This window comes from Rhipicephalus sanguineus, chromosome 6 (assembly GCF_013339695.2).
Source record: "Rhipicephalus sanguineus isolate Rsan-2018 chromosome 6, BIME_Rsan_1.4, whole genome shotgun sequence".
Classification (NCBI taxonomy): Eukaryota; Metazoa; Arthropoda; class Arachnida; order Ixodida; family Ixodidae; genus Rhipicephalus; species Rhipicephalus sanguineus.
The window spans coordinates 10,608,392-10,626,464 of record NC_051181.1 but is presented as its reverse complement, the minus strand read 5'-3'; the positions used below and the strand labels follow the sequence as shown (position 1 = coordinate 10,626,464).

Genomic DNA, 18,073 nt, shown 5'->3' with positions numbered 1-18,073 from the left:
TCATGATCGAGCGAGGGTGACGAGACACACGTGGCGCAACGAAAGGGTTTTTCAGCGCCGCTTTACCGTTCGGAAATGCTTACCGTCGTGGTTGGCACGTAGCTTTTCTAATCATGGCATGATAATCTATCACGTTAACGTACGCTGTCAGCAACTGCGTGTCGACCACGACAGTACAGTGTCTCCGTACCTGCCCTGCGGTAAACAGGCACTGGTAAACAACGCTAAAGAAAAATGTGCAAACGCGCGATGCTTGCGAATGAATCACAACACATCAGCGCCTAAATAGCGAAGGTGTTGTTAAACACCATAGAATAATAACATAGAAACTGCCATGAGACCGCAACCGGCATAGAAACAGCCGATTGACCAAAAAAGTGAACCGGTGCGCGACGTGGCTAACGTGGCGCCAGAGATGCTGCGTGGTAATTGTTATGAACTTTTTTTTTTTTCACGTTCCTTGCTTCTACAGAATGGTCCTAACCTTAAAAAGAAGCTTTGAATAATATTTAAATTTTACAGCAATTTATGCTAAGCAAGACAAGTAGCGCTATAAAAATACAGGCGAAAATAATGTGGTGCAAACAGGCGCAAACGTCGTGCGTCCGGCGCGCCATCCGCGCTCGCCCGATACGAAGACAAGCCGAGCTTGCGGCCAAGCCAGCCAAGCTAAGCCAAATAGTTAACTCGGCGCACGCTTTGTGTAATCTCGACACGTAAGCCTGCTTACACGGTGTTTGCTTTAGTGTATTTCCGCGACGAGAACGTGAAGGCTATGTTCAACGTGCACCATAAGAACTCAGCCACAAATGTCTTGGATTATGACTCTACAAAGTGGCACCAAGAATAATGGCAAGACGAGCAACAAGCTTACGTCAAGGCCCATGTGCTCCGATTGTTCGGTGAGTTGAGTGCATGGTATTTACTCTTATTTAGGGCAATATCATGATATTGCCCTTATTTTTTGTATTAAAAACGTGGGACGAAGCAGAAGGATCGGGAAAACAAGTCCCTCGTCCTCCGTCTCTGGTATCTGATGACAGCGAGACCAGCGACGCTTCAGTTCAGACGCTTTAATGGAGGTTGAATTATTGCACACATATATTGTTGCAGTTTGTTGTTGTGTTTGACTCTATGCACAAAGAAACATAAGCGTAGATCAGGGCTGAAGGACCGGTGCCCTGCTCGTGAGTGTAGTTGAAGTCTCGCAAACCCTTTGTGTACTTTATGCTCAGCGTGTGTGTTGAGCCAAAAACGCGTTTATCGCCTCTTAATAAAACGCTCTAGTCGATGCAGTGTGTGCGTTGGCGCGCGCACCAATCGGCTTATCAAACTCGTTCAACATATCATAAGAACGATATAATTCGTTACAAAATGTGCGTAACATATGTTCATTGGTGCGGTTTATTAATGCACGTGTTTTAGCCAACTCATTGCAGCCTGACTGCTGTGTTGGGCTTGCAACGATATGGAAACTAGGCTGCCTTGACTACAGTCTGTTATATCTTTCTGACTGCCTCATCGTGAATCTACCATAGCTTAATTTAATTACTTCATGCCATCTTTAAGTTGACATTTAGTGGCATGCTCTATGCATAATAGTCACCACCATCCCGAAAAAGATAACCATACAGATTGTAAGTGATTATTGAAATAGTTTGCAGTAATTCAGTGTTTTGCAGTTCATGCTTGGGTGAATCTCAAAGAACACAGGACGCAAGCATGTAGACAGGATAAGGCACCACTCATTTTTTTTCTTTTGCCCTCTCTTCTAATTTCCTTCCTCGATTGCCGCAAAATTTTGCAGATATGCTGTGTTCTTTTACGCAATAAGCCATAGTTGGGTGTGTAATATTTCACTCAGCCTTTCGCAACATTGTGAACATATGCGGTGAATCACAGGTCTAGATAATTTTTCACTGTACCCCCAACTTTGTACACATTGCTATCAAAGTTAAAGTTCAATAAAGAAGTGTTACAGTTTTTCTGATTTCATGGCTCTGTTTATTTTCAGAATTTTGGAGGCATTTCCTCGAGTGCCGCTGCAGCTACCCAGAAGAAAGTGACACAAGACATAGTTGCCTTGGCAAAATGGTCGCCGACATCATGAAGGGCCAGCATAAGCATTTGTAGTTTTGATTATGAAAATATATTTGAACGTATGCCTCATTCATCCACTGTGATTATCATTGCATGGGCGCTGCTATATTGCAGGCCTTCTGCATGACGACGGGACACCCATGAAACACTTACTCAAGGCTAATTCTAATAGGGCAAAAAAGGAGAATAGGACAAGCGGGCAAAAAACAGTGACAAGCTGGGACCAGCTGCAGTGGGGAAACAACTGGGACCAGCTGCAGTGGGGAAACAACTGGGACCAGCTGCAGTGGGGAAGCAACTGGGACCAGTTGCAGTGGGGACCCAACTGGGATCAGCTGGGACCAGTTGCAGTGGGGACCCAACTGGTCCCCGCTGGGAATTGTTCCATAAACCATTTGAACTGGGACCAGTTGGGACCAGTTGCATTCCCAGTTGCAAATTTTCACCTGGGACACGCACACGCTTGTTTTTATTCCAGTAACATTACACAAAGGTAACTGTACAGCACGGAAATTTTTTCGATTGATTACTTGCACGACAGTAATGGAGCAAAGGTCCGGTTATTTCACGGAACCAGAGTACGTTTTTTCATACGAATAATGTCCGCTGCCTTCCGTCAATCTAAACAACGCAACACAAACGCTCAAGATAATGTAAAGAAAAAAAGATGTGGCTTCGCGTGAAATTACTACGACATAAATGTAAACTACGCCGTTTAGATTATGTTTGACCATCAGTGCTCTTTAACGCGCACCTTAATCTAAGTACACGGGTGTATTTGTGTAAACTTCGCCACAAGTTAAAATTGCGCAAGGCAGCTCAGTTTTGCGATTTCCTTGTCATTTTTTCTGTTCTTTTTAGGGGACAATTTAAGTGCCGAAGTGTCAGACGTGAGTTAACGGAAATATTTCTCTCTAGTGAGACCAGGACCGTAGACAACTAAAGCTCATCGCGTAACGTATAAATAACACCTAACCACAGCGCTCGAGTACAAGCGAGCCTTTTTTTTTACCACCGCGCCGCTAAAAGGCTATATTCACATGAGACCTAATACTTCTCATCTTTAGGGCTACGCCAAGTGCACTTTGCAATGCGCTTGAACCAAAGAGCGGCACCTACACTGCTATGACTCTCGTGAACGGAGGGTACGAGAACGGATAACTGGGCTAGTTTGTGGGAACTCATGTTAAGGCAGGTAGCGCAAAGAGACACGGACACGAGCGAAGAATAAGTGCACAGGACAAGCGCCAACTTCAAACTGTACGAGAACGGATAACTGGGCTAGTTTGTGGGAACTCATGTTAAGGCAGGTAGCGCAAAGAGACACGCAAAGACGCGCAAAGAGGAGGGTACGACGACGACACACAGGACTCTCGACAAGTGCACTCTCTGATCTTATTACAGTACATATACAGCCGATCAAGGCCAAATGCTTCTTTACGTCGTGTTAGGCATACCTAACCTAACCTAACGCAACGGAACAAACCGCCTTTTGAGGATCTCCATAACGTACGCACACATGCGAACACAACGGGTCTAGCAGACGACGCATGGATCAATCCACACTAGGCGCGGTTCAGCCAGAAGCCGCTAGGCGGCGACTCCGCTCGATCTCGCGGCCAATAGACCCTTTCGCTGTTTACAAACACAGCTGCTGGACGGCTTCCGGTTTTGTGCGCCGGCGTAGCCTAGCAGCATTGGCAGGGAACAAAAGCCTTAGCGAGTAGCCCGCACATTTTCAACACTTTTCTCTCTGTGTTTGTCCAAATATTTTAAATAAATATTCTTCTAAGCTGCATGTTGCTCGTCTTGCCATTATTCTTGGTGCCACTTAGTCGAAACCGGTCGAAATCCAAGACATTTATGGCTCAGAACGTCTCCATCTGGTGCACGCTGAACACAGTCTTCACGTTATCGTCGCGGAAGCACACTAATAAAGCAAACACCGTGTAAGCAGGCTTACGTGAAGCATCGAGATTACACAAAGCGCGCGCTAAGGCGACAGACACAGAACGTTTTGGTATCGTGGCTATAGTTTTGGCTTAGCTTGGCCGCAGGCTGGGCTTGTCTTCGTATCGGCCGAGCGCGGATGGCGCGCCAAACGCATGGTCGGTCGCGTTTGCAGATCCACAATTCTTTCTCCTGTATCTTTACAGCACTTTTTCTTAGCATAAATAGTTATAAACTTTACATATTATCCAAAGCTTCTCTTAAAGATTAGCACATGGCTTAGCCTGCTTAACCAAGGAACGTGTAAAAAAATAGTTCACCCATGCAGCGTCGCCACGCCGCGCACCGTCTCACTTTTTTTTTTTTTGTCACCTGGCTGGTTCTATTCCGGTTGTGATCTCATGGCGGTTTCTTTATTATTATTCTGTGGTGTCTGTGTTGTCGATTACTTGCAACTGCGTCACACAGCGGAACTCTGGGATACGATTTCGCGGCATGCGCCGCGAGCACATGGCAGCAGACGACACCGACTCAAGCTGGGCGGCTCTCGCATTTCCCGTCAATGCTGCACATCGCAACGGCGATTTGTGCGACATTTGGCTGCTGCACGAGAAGTGTAAATCAATTAAAAAAAAAAGACCAGACGTGGGGACGTACTGTATGCCAAACGTGATCACAAACCCGTGCGACCGCACGAAAGAGCTGTCCAAGAAGCGGAGCACATGGCTTATGCGCGCGTAAACAGGAAGGACCGCAGACGTTGTACAACGTTTATGTGTGCGGGTGTCACTTTCATAAAGGCAAGTTATGCTTCCGCATCTCCTCACCTTTTCGCCGAGTGTATCACCACGGAGTTATGCGCGAGGTCAATTTTTGTCGAAATGTGAAGCACCGAATTGAACACAGCGGTCGCGCCTTGGCTGTCGGGAGGCTCTCTTAGCTCTTCGGTGAAACGAACCCCGACCGGGCGTCAAACGTGTTATTGGGCCATGGTTTTATGCAGCAATCAGCGACGAAATTTGTGCAGTTTGAGCGCCGCAAAATGCAGGGGGCGAAGAGCGCCGCTGTAGGTGACTCGTGCGAAGTTGTTTCACCACTGACACCACTGACACCACTGCGACACCACTGACAACACTGCAGGCTGCATGATGTCCTGAACGATTCTCGTTCGTCATAAGCGCAAGGCAAACGATCAAAACACGCGCACTACGCCGAACGATCCGCGCACGAACGTAAACACAGCGCGGCTACTGAGACGTATGTGCTCGGTGATGGCGGGCGGAAGACAGGCACTGACGTCACTTGCAAGTTATGTATAGTGCCCGTTTACCGCATGGCAGGTACGGAGACACCGTACCGCCGTGGTCGACACGCAGCCTTTTTATAACTCTTTTAGTCGCGCGAGTTGCTAACTGCACACGGTGTCTCACGGTGTACGATTAAGCTCAATTGGGATCAGACTTATCAAAAGTGAATTGATCCCGTCTGCAGCTTGCGTATAATAGCCAATCATGATCAAGAAATTTGATCGGGATCGGGTCCGACGCGCTCAATCAGTCATAAGATGTTATAAACAGCTACCAATAGGCGGTAGCTGTTTGAACAATAAAACTCCTGTTGGCCTTATACATCTTCTGTTAGTACATTAAGAAACCAATAGAAGTACTTATTTGACCAATACAACTTCTATTCGCCCAATAAGTCACCAATAGGCAGCACCTATTTGACCAATACAACTTCTATTGGTCCAATAAGACACCAAAAGGGTCCAATAAGACACAAATAGGCAGCACCTATTTGACCAATACAACATCTATTGGTCCAATAAGACACCAATAGGTGGTGGCTATTGGTATCTATTGGTACCAATAGAAGTCTTATACAACCAATACAGCTCCAATAGATGTCCTATAGAACCAATAGCGATTTTCTATTGGACCAATAGGAAATCCTATTGGTATTTTTGCTAGGGCAAGGTTATACTTCAAGGCCCATGTGCTCCGATTGTTTGGTGAGTTCAGTGGGCATGGTATTTACTCCTATTTAGTATTTATTTGATATCACCTTTCTTTTTGTATTCAAACTTGGGACGAAGCCGAAAGGTCGGGAAAGCAAGTCCCTCGTCCTTTGTCTCCGGTATTTGATGACAGCGAGACCAGCGACGCCTCGATTGCAAGTCCACACGCTCTAATGGAAGTTGAATGATTGCATATATTATTGCAGTTTGTTTTTGTGTTTGTCAGTATGCACAAAAAGACGTAGCATAGATTAGAGGTAAAGGACAGGCGCCCTGCTCGTGAGTGTAGTTGGAGTCTCGCAAGCCCTTTGTAAGTATTTACAACGTGCGTGTTGAGCCGAAAACGCGTTTATCGCCTCATAGTAAAACGCTCTAGTCGATGCGGTTTGTGTGTTATAGTGCGTGCCAATCGGCTTATCATACTTGTTCGACATAATGTCACAAGAACCACATGAAGGCCACATGATAATTCATTATACAAAATGTGCATAGCATATGTACTACACTGGTGCGATTTATTAATGTTGTTGGCTTAATTGCATAAGCACGTAACATGCAGCACGTGTGTTATATCCAACTCATTGCAGCCTGACTGCTGTGTTGGTCTTGCAACGATATGGAATCTAGGCTGCCTTTACTACAGTCTTACATATTACTGTTGCCTCATCGTGAATCTACCCTAGCTTAATTTATTTCATGCCATCTTTAAGTTGAGATTTAGTGGCATGCTCTAGGTATGATAGTCGCACCACCATCGTGAAAAAGAGCACGTCACAGATAGTAAGTGATTATTGAGTTTGCTGGACGAGTTTGCAGTTCATTCTTGGGTACAGCTCAAAAAACACAGGACGCAAGCGTGTAAACGGGATAAGGCGCTGCTTAATTTAAAAAAAAAATTTGCCCCTTTCTTTTTCTTCCTTTTTTGCCGCAAAATTCTGCCGATATACTGTTTTCTTTCACGCAATAAGCCACAGTTGGGTGTGTAATATTTCACTCAGTTTTTTGCTATAGGTCAGCTCCTGCAACATTGTGAACATGTGCAGCGAATGAAGGTCTAGATAATTTCTCACTGTGCCGCCTACTTTCTATACATTGCTTCAAAGGTATAAACTTTAATTAAATATGTGTTACTGTTTTCTGATTTCATGGCTCTGTTTATTTACAGAATCTTGCAGGCACTTCCTCGAGTGCGGATGAGGCAGTCCAGAAGAAATTGACACAAGACATAGTTGCCTTGGCAAAATAGTCGCCCGCAAGATCGCCAACATCATCAAGGGCCAGAAGAAGCACTTGTAGTTTTGATTATGAGAATATATTTGATCATATGGCTCATTCATCCACTGTGATTATCATTGCAGGGGCGCTGCCACATTGTGGGCATGCATGACGACAAGACACCCATAAAACACTTGCGCAAGACTAATTCTAATGGGGCTGAGAAGTAGGCAAATACAAAACTAATACAATGCCAGCAGGCAAATACAGAAGCAATAGGCCAATATAATTCCAATTGGCTAATAGAGAACCAATACACCAATATAGGTCCAATAGGCTGATATAGAACCAATAGACCAATAGCCAAATACAGTTCCAATAGACCTATAGAACCAATAGACCAACAGGTGTCAATAACCCAATAGGCTATTGGTTTTCTATTTGGAATTTTTGCTAGGGATACACGCGACATTTTTTTTCTTTTTAGGGGCGAAGCTCCTTATGCCAAGGGTCTGTCCATCCTCCGTTTGTAGCGTTGTAGTAGTCACCTCTAGCTCGTGATAAGCGCGCGTTCTGGTATGCAGTAGAAGAAGACGTTGACGAGTGACACTCTTGGCACTCTTTCTCCTTGGCACGGAGTCGCCAGATGGAAGACAAGGCTGCGGAACGGAGGGCACGGAAGGCGGCGGCAGCGCGCGCTCGCAGACAGAATCCTGAGGTGAGAGCCCGCGAGGCCGAAGCTGCACGTCGACGCCGCGAAGCAGATTCCGCCGTTCGAGCCCGCGAAGCCGAAGCTGCTCGACAAGCTGCACGGCTGCGGCGAGAAGACCCCGCCGTTCGAGCCCGCGAGGCCGAAGCTGCTCGACAAGCTGCAGGGCTGCGGCGAGATGACCCCGCCGTTCGAGCCCGCGAGGCCGAAGCTGCTCGACAAGCTGCACGGATGCGGCGCGAAGACCCCGCCGTTCGAGCCCGCGAGGCCGAAGCTGCTCGACAAGCTGCACGGATGCGGCGCGAAGACCCCGCCGTTCGAGCCCGCGAGGCCGAAGCTGCACGGTTGCGGCGCGAATCTGTTCATCAAAGTGTGAAGGACCGTGAAATGGCGAAAAAGCGCGCGTACCGGCAGACAGAGCCCGCGAGGCTGCGCGAGCACGTGAAGTGGCTGCAAAACGCACCAGGCAGGCTCTGCCCGAAGGCGCCGACGCGCGCTTCCAGAGGGACTTCCTTGATAACAGTTTTGGCCATAGTTGCGGTGTGTGCAATAGATTGTGGTTCTCAAACAATTCTAGTCACAATATCTTCCATCAAGAAGGACCACGCTCGCGCCAATGCCATCGCCGTGCTGCAGCGCGAGTTCGCTTCGCCCCACTCATCATCATTCACCACGTGGATATGTTGTGACTTTTAAAATTAAAAATGCACCAGTTAGCGAACGAAGAGCGTTTATTGCAGTATACGACTACGTGCTCAATTGTCGTCACTCGACGAGTCCTCGGACTCGGAGCCCGAGATGGTGTGCTGCGAAGCACCGTCACCCCACAAGCAGTCATCTTCAGCCCCATCCAAGCTGTTAGATATCCCGGTGACTTTAAAACTTAAGGACACAATATCCGTCGACACCGAGCTCCACGCAGATAGGATCCACACAAGTACAGTCGCCAAGGCTAGTGTCTTCACGCGCAGCATATATCTCTAGAAGCATATATCTCATCAAACATTCAACCACCACCAATAGTCTCCAAACACTATAAAACATCGTCAAATCGCAGAATATAGCATTTCCGAGGGCTAGAAGCATACATCTCTCATCAAATACAACCGTCGTGAAATCACAAAATACAGCGCATCTGAAGGCCAAAAGCTATCTCAGATCAGAAATTCAACCTCCTCCTATTCTCTCTAAACGCTATAAAACATCACCAAATCGCAGAATACAGCATTTCTGAAGGATAAAAGCATATATCTCTCATCAAAAATTTAACCTCCAATCGTCTCCAAACCCTATAAAACTTCATGATATAAAAAAATAAAGCATTTCTGAATGCTAAAGCATATATCTCATCAAATATTCAACCACCTGGAATCGTCTCCAAACACTCTAAAACATCGTCATATCGCATTATAAAGCATTTCTGAAGGAGAGACGCATATATCTCTCATCAAAAATTCGACCACGTCCAATCGTCTTCAAACGCTATGAAAAGTCGTCAAATAAAAAAATACAGCGTTTCTGATGGCTAGAAGCTTATGCCTCTGATCAGAAATTCAACATCCTCCATTGTCTCTAAACGGTATAAAACAACGCAAAATCGCAGAATAAAGCACATCTGAATACTAGAAGCATAAAAATATCAAATCTTCAACCACCTCCAATCGTCTCCAAACGGTGTAAAGCATCGTGAATTCGCAGGATAAAGCATTTCTGAAGGCTAGAAGCATATATGCGTCATCAAAAAATCAACCACCTCCAATCTTCTCCAAACCCTATGAAACGTCGGAAATCACAAAATACAGTGTTTCTGAGGGCTAGAAGCTTATATCTCTGATCAGAAATTCCACCACCTCCAATCGTCTACAAATACTATAAAACGTCGTCAAATCGCAGAATAAAGCATTTCTGAGGGGTAGAAGCATATATCTCTCATCAAAATTTCAACCACCTCCAATCGTCTTCAAACCCTATGAAAAGTCGTGAAATCACGAAATACAGCGTTTCTGATGGCTAGAGGCTTAAATCTCTGATCAGAAATTCAACATCCTCCAATTATCTCTAAACGCTATAAAACATCGCGAAATCGCAGAATAAAGGTTTCTGAGCATAAAGATATCAAATATTCAACAACCTCTAATCGTCTCCAAACGCTATAAAGCATCCTGAAACCGCAGGATAAAGCATTTCTGAAGGATAGAAGCATATATCTCTCACAAAAATTCAACCACCTGTAATCTTCTCCAAACCCTACGAAAAGTCGTGAAATCACAAAATACAGCGTTTCTGATGGCTAGAGGCTTATATCTCTGGTCAGAAATTCAACATCCTCCAATTATCTCTAAATGCTATAAAACATCGCGAAATCGCAGAATAAAGGTCTCTGAAGGCTAGAGGCATATATGTGTCATCATAAATTCAACCACCTCCAATCTTCTCCAAACCCTCTAAAACTTCGTGATATCACAAAATAAAGTATTTTTTGAATGCTAGAAGCATATATCTCATCAAAAATTCAACCACCTCCAATCGTCCACCCCGAGCATAACGAGGGTAGGAGACGGGCCAGGGCAAAGGCTCTTTTAGAAAGGACTCACGATCAGGCCGGGGACTGTTGTTTCGTCGACGCGGCCCGGTATCCCGAGGGGAAGGCGTATGTGGCAGTGAGCATCAACCACGAGGCGATAATCACAAACTCGACGACGGTCCGGACGACGGCAGCCGAAATAGCGGAGCAAGCTGCGATTCCCTAGCAAAAATACCAATAGGATTTTCTATTGGTCCAAAGAAAATCGCTATTGGTTCTATAGGACATCTATTGGAGCTGTATTGGTTGTATAAGACCTCTATTGGTACCAATAGATACCAATAGCCATCACCTATTGGTGTCTTATTGGACCAATAGAAGTTGTATTGGTCATATAGGTGCTGCCTATTGGTGTCTTATTGGACCAATAGAAGTTGTAATGGTCAAATAGGTGCTGCCTATTGGTGTCTTATTGGACCAATAGAAGTTGTATTGGTCAAATAGGGGCTGCCTTTTGGTGTCTTATTGGACCAATAGAAGTTGTATTGGTCAAATAAGTACTTATATTGGTTTCTTAATGTACTAACAGACGATGTATAAGGCCAACAGGAGTTTTATTGTTCAAACAGCTACCGCCTATTGGTAGCTGTTCATAATATCTTATGACTGATTGAGCGCGTCGGACCCGATCCCGATCAAATTTCTTGATCATGATTGGCTATTATACGCAAGCTGCAGACGGGATCAATTCACTTTTGATAAGCCTGATCCCGATTGAGCTTAATCGTACACCGTGAGACACCGTGTGCAGTTAGCAACTCGCGCGACTAAAAGAGTTATAAAAAGGCTGCGTGTCGACCACGGCGGTACGGTGTCTCCGTACCTGCCGTGCGTACAGGTCGTGAGTAAAACACGCTAAAGAAGAACTTGCGAAGGAATCGACAACACAGACACCACAGAATAATAATAAAGAAACCGCCATGAGATCACAACCGGCATAGAACCAGCCAGGTGACAAAAAAAAAAAAAAGTGAGATGGTGCGCGGCGTGGCGACGCTGCATGTGTGAACATTTTTTTTACACGTTCCTTGGTTAAGCAGGCTAAGCCATGTGCTAAGCTTTAAGAGAAGCTTTGGATAATATGTAAAGTTTATAACTATTTATGCTAAGCAATATAAGTAGTGCTGTAACGATACAGGAGAAAGAATTGTGGATCTGCAAACGCGACCGACCGTGCGTTTGGCGCGCCATCCACGCTCGGCCGATACGAAGACAAGCCCAGCCTGCGGCCAAGCTAAGCCAAAACGTTCTGTGGCTGTCGCCTGCCTTAGCGCGCGCTTTGTGTGATCTCGATGCTTCACGTAAGCCTGCTTACACGGTGTTTGCTTTAGTGTGCTTCCGCGACGATAACGTGAAGACTGTGTTCAGCAAGCACCAGATGGAGACGTTCTGAGCCATAAATGTCTTGGATTTCGACCGATTTCGACTCTACAAAGTGGCACCAAGAATAATGGCAAGACGAGCAACAAGGTTATACTTCAAGGCCCATGTGCTCCGATTGTTTGGTGAGTTGAGTGGGCATGGTATTTACTCCTATTTAGTATTTATTTGATATCACCTTCCTTTTTGTATCCAAACTTGGGACGAAGCCGAAAGGTCGGGATAACAAGTCCCTCGTCCTTTGTCTCCGGTATTTGATGACAGCGAGACCAGCGATGCCTCGATTGCAAGTGCACACGCTCTAATAGAAGTTGAATGATTGAGCGCATATATTATTGCAGTTTGTTTTTGTGTTTGTCAGTATGCACAAAAAAACGTACCATAGATAAAGGACAGGTAAAGGACAGACGCTCGTGAGTGTAGTTGCAGTCTCGCAAGCCCTTTGTAAGTATTTACAACGTGCATGTTGAGCCGAAAACGCGTTTATCGCCTCATAGTAAAACGCTCTAGTCGATGCGGTTTGTGTGTTGTAGTGCGCGCCAATCGGCTTATCATACTTGTTCGACATAATGTCACAAGAACCACATGAAGGCCACATGATAATTCATTATACAAAATGTCCATAGCATATGTACTACACTGGTGCGATTTATTGATGTTGTTGGCTTAATTGCATAAGCACGTAACATGCAGCACGTGTGTTATATCCAACTCATTGTAGCCTGACTGCTGTGTTGGGCTTGCAATGATATGGAATCTAGGCTGCCTTTACTACAGTCTTACATATTACTGTTGCCTCATCGTGAATCTACCCTAGCTTAATTTATTTCATGCCATCTTTAAGTTGAGATTTAGTGGCATGCTCTAGGTATGATAGTCGCACCACCATCGTGAAAAAGAGCACGTCACAGATAGTAAGTGATTATTGAGTTTGCTGTAATTTAAGGACGAGTTTGCAGTTCATTCTTGGGTACAGCTCAAAAAACACAGCACGCAAGCGTGTAAACGGGATAAGGCGCTGCTTAATTAAAAAAAAAAATTGCCCCTTTCTTTTCCTTCCTTTTTTGCCGCAAAATTTTGCCGATATACTGTTTTCTTTCACGCAATAAGCCACAGTTGGGTGTGTAATATTTCACTCAGTTTTTTGCTATAGTTCAGCTCCTGCAACATTGTGAACATGTGCAGCGAATGAAGGTCTAGATAATTTCTCACTGTGCCGCCTACTTTCTATAAATTGCTTCAAAGGTATAAACTTTAATTAAATATGTGTTACTGTTTTCTGATATCATGGCTCTGTTTATTTACAGAATCTTTCAGGCACTTCCTCGAGTGCGGATGAGGCAGTCCAGAAGAAATTGACACAAGACATAGTTGCCTTGGCAAAATAGTCGCCCGCAAGATCGCCAACATCATCAAGGGCCAGAAGAAGCACTTGTAGTTTTCATTATGAGAATATATTTGAACATATGCCTCATTCATCCACTGTGATTATCATTGCAGGGGCGCTGCCACATTGTGGGTCTTCTGCATGAAAACTGACACCAACGACGCATTTATGCAAGACCATTTGTGATGGGCTAATGAATGGCAAATAGACAGATACAAAACTAATACATTACCAATAGGCTAATATAGTTCAAATATGCAAATACAAAACAAATAGACCTATACAGAACCAATAGACCTATAAGAACCAATAGACCTATAAGAACCAATAGACCTATAGGAACCAAGAGACCTATAAGAACCAATAGACCAATAGGAACCAATAGACCTATAAGAACCAATAGACCAATAGGTGTTTCATAAACCAATAGGCTATTGGTTTTTCTATTGGGAATTTTTGCTAGGGTTGCGTTGGCCTTGCTGGACAACAGGTGGTCCACGATTTACAGCGACTCGAGATCGGCGATCAGAGCATTTGCCAAGGGCACCATCTCGGAACCGGCCTTGCGGATCCTTCGGGACAAGAGCATCGAGCCACACACACTTGTCTGGTTCCCAGCTCACATGGGACAGATCGAGGGAGCCCCGCCCAATCTCAATGAGTCGGCCCACATAGCTGCGCGAGGACTAGTAGACCGCGTAGCTACCGGAGCGCGTGCTGTGGTTTTGGAGAATCGGGACCCTCCCACTTCGTATAACGAAATCACCAAGCATTTTTACCTGGAGCGGAGACAGTGCCCTCCACCACACAGAAAATTAAGCAGACCACAGGCTCTGACACTCAGGTTACTTCAGGTCGGGGCGTACCCTAACCCCGCGCTATTGCAGAAGATCTATCCTGAAATACAGCCATGTAATGCATGTTCATTATGCGCAGATATCGCTAATCTCGAACACATGCTCTGGCGGCGCCCCGCGTTACACGGCGGCGAAGTCATCACGGAGTCAAAATGGGAAGATGCTATTACAAGCTCCGGAATCGAAACACAACTATGGGCAGTCCAACGGGCCCGCGACGCAGCATCTTTCTGTTCCGGCGTGGGAGCGGCCCGCAACGTGCTAGGGCGCGTTCCGAGGGACCTAAATAAAGTTTATTCATCCATCCATCCATCCATCCATCCATCCATCCATCCATGCAATCGTCTCCAAACACTATAAAACATCGTCAAATCGCAGAATAAAGCATTTCTCAAGGATAGACGCATGTATTTCTCATCACAAATTCAACCACCCGCAATCGTCTACAAACTTTATAAAACGTCGTCAAATCGCAGAATAAAGCATTTCTGAAGGCTAGAAGCATATATCTCTAATAAAAAATGCAACCACCTCGAATCTTCTTCAAACCTTACGAAACGTCGTGAAATCACAAAATACAGCGTTTCTGAAAGCTAAAAGCTGAATCTCTGATCACGAATTCAACTTCCTCCAACTTTCTCAAAAAAGTAGAAAACGTCGTGAAATCGCAGTATATAGCATTCCTGAAGCGGACAAGCGCATATCTCTGATAAGTTCCGCCACCCTTAATCGTCTACAAACACTATAAAACGTCGTCAAATCGCAGAATTGCACTTCTGAAGGCTAGCAGCATATATCTCTCATCTATATTTCAACCCGCTCCAATCGTCTCCAAACACTACAAAACATCGCCAAATCATCGAATAAAGCATTTCTGAAGGATATAGACGCATATTGGCCTCGAGGCCCACCACTGGAAACGCCGGCGCCACTGTCGGCGTGACGTGCTTGGCACGTCACGCCGACAGTGGGAATGAGAAGGGATGGCGTTTCGCTTGGACAAAGGGTGGCAAAATATTTGCAAGAAAATCCACATCGTCACCAGCACTGCGCATCAGCAATGCGCATGACCTCGATAAAATATACTAAGCAGTTCTTGGCGCATTTCAGTCGCTAGCTTTGTTTTATCAACATGTGTGCTAATTATTTCGCTCCTTGCGAAGTAGAATCTGTACGCATGAAGTATGAAAAGAGCTTGTCATTTGTTCATATCAACGCTCAATCAGCAAGGAATAAAGAAGAGCTTATTTATGCCCTTTTTGCCACGCTTGGTTTTCAGCCAGATATATTTATGGTCACAGAAACATGGTACAAAGACAGCATAGATGTTCTTAAGTGTCCTGGCTACACGAGCTTTTTCATGAACCGACAATCGAAAATAGGAGGAGGCGTCATGCTGATGGCCAAAAATGAGAAAAATTGTCGCCTGGTTGATTCTTACTCAAGTGTGACATGTGATTATGAAGTCGTGAGTGCTTGTTTCTCTGATTTTGTTGTCACTGTTTTATACCGCCCACCAAGCGGGAATGTTCCTAAATTTTTCTTATTTCTTGATCACTTTCTGGGATGGATTAATGACAGTCATTGCAAGCTAATTTTAGCAGGGGACCTGAATATAGATTTAAGCAAGGCTTCAGCACAGCAGCAAGAATTGTGCAGGCTTTTAGAAACAAACGGGTTTCAGAATACTATAACTCTTCCCACACGAATTCATAGGCACACATCTACTTTACTTGATGTATTCATTACTAATTTAGAGGAAAGCCATCTTATGTCTGGTGTAATTACTGCACCTATTAGCGACCACCTGCCGATATTTTTAGTGACAAGCAGTTTTTAGGGGCGAAGCTCCTTAAGGCGGCACCCGTTCGTCCCTCGTAGTCGTAGTAGTCGTAGTGCGTAACCAGTCGTAACGCTAGTACCAGATCTTGACCTCCAAGGTGGTGCCGGTGGGAGATTTTTCCTGTGCGTTGTTGAACAATAAAAAATTCGCAGCGTGCGCGTTAACTAAAAGCCGAATTCTTCTGTCTCTCATTCCCCATTAGAAGCCATTGGCATGTTACAGTAGGAAACGTTAGTAGAAGTGTAAGTGTTAGCTAAAAGCCGACTTCTTCTGTCTCTCATTCCCATTAGCAGCCATTGTTTACCTCCAAGGTAGTGCCTGGTGAGATTCTCCTGTGCGTGATTAAACAATAAAAATTTTGTTCAAAACGCCGTTGATTGATGAAATAAACCAACGAAAGACGCCAGATGTTTTCTAAAGCAATGGTTTTCTAAACAATGAAAATTCACAGCGTACATGTAAAATTAAAGTGAGCTGCAAGTCGTCATAACTCATCGAACCTTTAGTATAAACGCGCCCGATCTCACGTCGGTGATGATGTACTGGGCAGAATTCACGGACGATTCACGGTTTACCGATGTACCTCCGCAGCTTCGCCCACTCATCATCATTCACTCCGTGGATATGCTGTGATTTTTTAGATGCGAAGCATCTTATAGCGGAGTTCAAACCGGTAGTGGTGGTGGTGGTGGTGGTGGTGTGCGGCGTGACCACCCTTACTGCGCATGCACATACCCTCTCCACACACCTCCTCTCCACTCCCCCTCTCCCCCTCTCCCCTCTCCCTCTGAAACGCGGGCTAGACATGCCGAAATTCTCTCCTGCGCAAACACCACGATGAGCACCAGCGCATGCGCGTCCCCTCCCCTTCTCTCTCTCCTTTCCCACGCTGCCCCCCTCTCGCGCGCCTGTCGACCGCGTTCCCCGCTCGCCCTGTGAGAATTAACGGCCAGGCTAGAGGGAAGACAAGACGCGCGTAGCGTTCCTCTTCGCGTTCCACGACGCGAGGTCGGTAACATGCCCAACGAACGCTAACGCAACGCAATCGTGCAAGTGCTCCGGCTTCGCATCGCCTCAAGGTCCCCTTTAGCGGGGAATGGTGTAATTTTTTCTCCTAATATCTACTAAGATATCGATTAGACCTGTTTCTTTTCAGTAATATAGGCTGACGCATTGTCTGGCAAATGGCCACACTGTGTGCCGAGCCGTCTGAGTAACGTGACAGTAACTTTCAGTGTTTAAAAAGCGAAGGAATGGTGTGGTAGCATGATAACCATTTGTAGCATGATAACCGTTAGCATAAAAGTTGTAATGAATCGAGGAGCGCCCTATTTCCCAAGATTTCGAATGTACTTTAAAGACTTGAGTCATAGGCCCTCTTCGTCAATATATTATTTGTGCACAGAAAAAGATCGAAAGCCACCAACACGTAATGCCTTTTTCTGCCCTTTATCTGCAAGAAACGCTGCTCATATTAAGATGTCCAATGACTTGGGCAGTTGCTGGGCATTCATTAATGTCCTGCCGGTGCATTCTACAGAATGCGAAAGGAACCTTAAAGCGAAGCAATGGCTGTGTTTCCGTTATTAGGGGCGAAGCTCCTTAAAGCGGCACCCGTTCGTCCCTCGTAGTGCGTAACCAGTCGTAACGCTAGTACCAGATCTTGACCTCCAAGGTGGTGCCGGTGGGAGATTTCTCCTGTGCGTTGTTGAACAATAAAAAACTCGCAGCGTGCGCGTTAACTGAAAGCCGAATTCTTCTGTCTCTCATTCCCCATTAGCAGCCATTGGCATGTTCCAGTAGGATACGTTAGTAGAAGTAGAAGTGTAAGTGTTAGCAAAAAGCCGACTTCTTCTAAAGTACAGTGTGGCCAATCCCCCTTGTGGGTATGAGCCAAGATCTAGGCGACAAGACAAGACAAGACTTCTTCTGTCTCTCATTCCCATTAGCAGCCATTGTTTACCTCCAAGGTAGTGCCTGGTGAGATTTCTCCTGTGCGTAATTAAACAATAAAAATTTTGTTCAAAACGC

The 18,073-nt window shown here is 45.4% G+C and overlaps 2 long non-coding RNA genes across 2 annotated transcripts; both read left to right on the top strand.

Moving 5' to 3' along the window:
* Nucleotides 1-674: 674 nt before the first annotated feature.
* On the top strand, nt 675-2,169 carry LOC125758770 (uncharacterized). Its single transcript, XR_007416401.1, has 2 exons — nt 675-902; nt 2,015-2,169. It is a non-coding gene; the product is annotated as an uncharacterized LOC125758770 (long non-coding RNA).
* Nucleotides 2,170-11,953: 9,784 nt separating this feature from the next.
* LOC125758769 (uncharacterized) lies at nt 11,954-13,433 on the top strand. The gene is made up of 2 exons (XR_007416400.1): nt 11,954-12,080; nt 13,263-13,433. It is a non-coding gene; the product is annotated as an uncharacterized LOC125758769 (long non-coding RNA).
* The last annotated feature ends 4,640 nt before the right edge of the window (nt 13,434-18,073 follow it).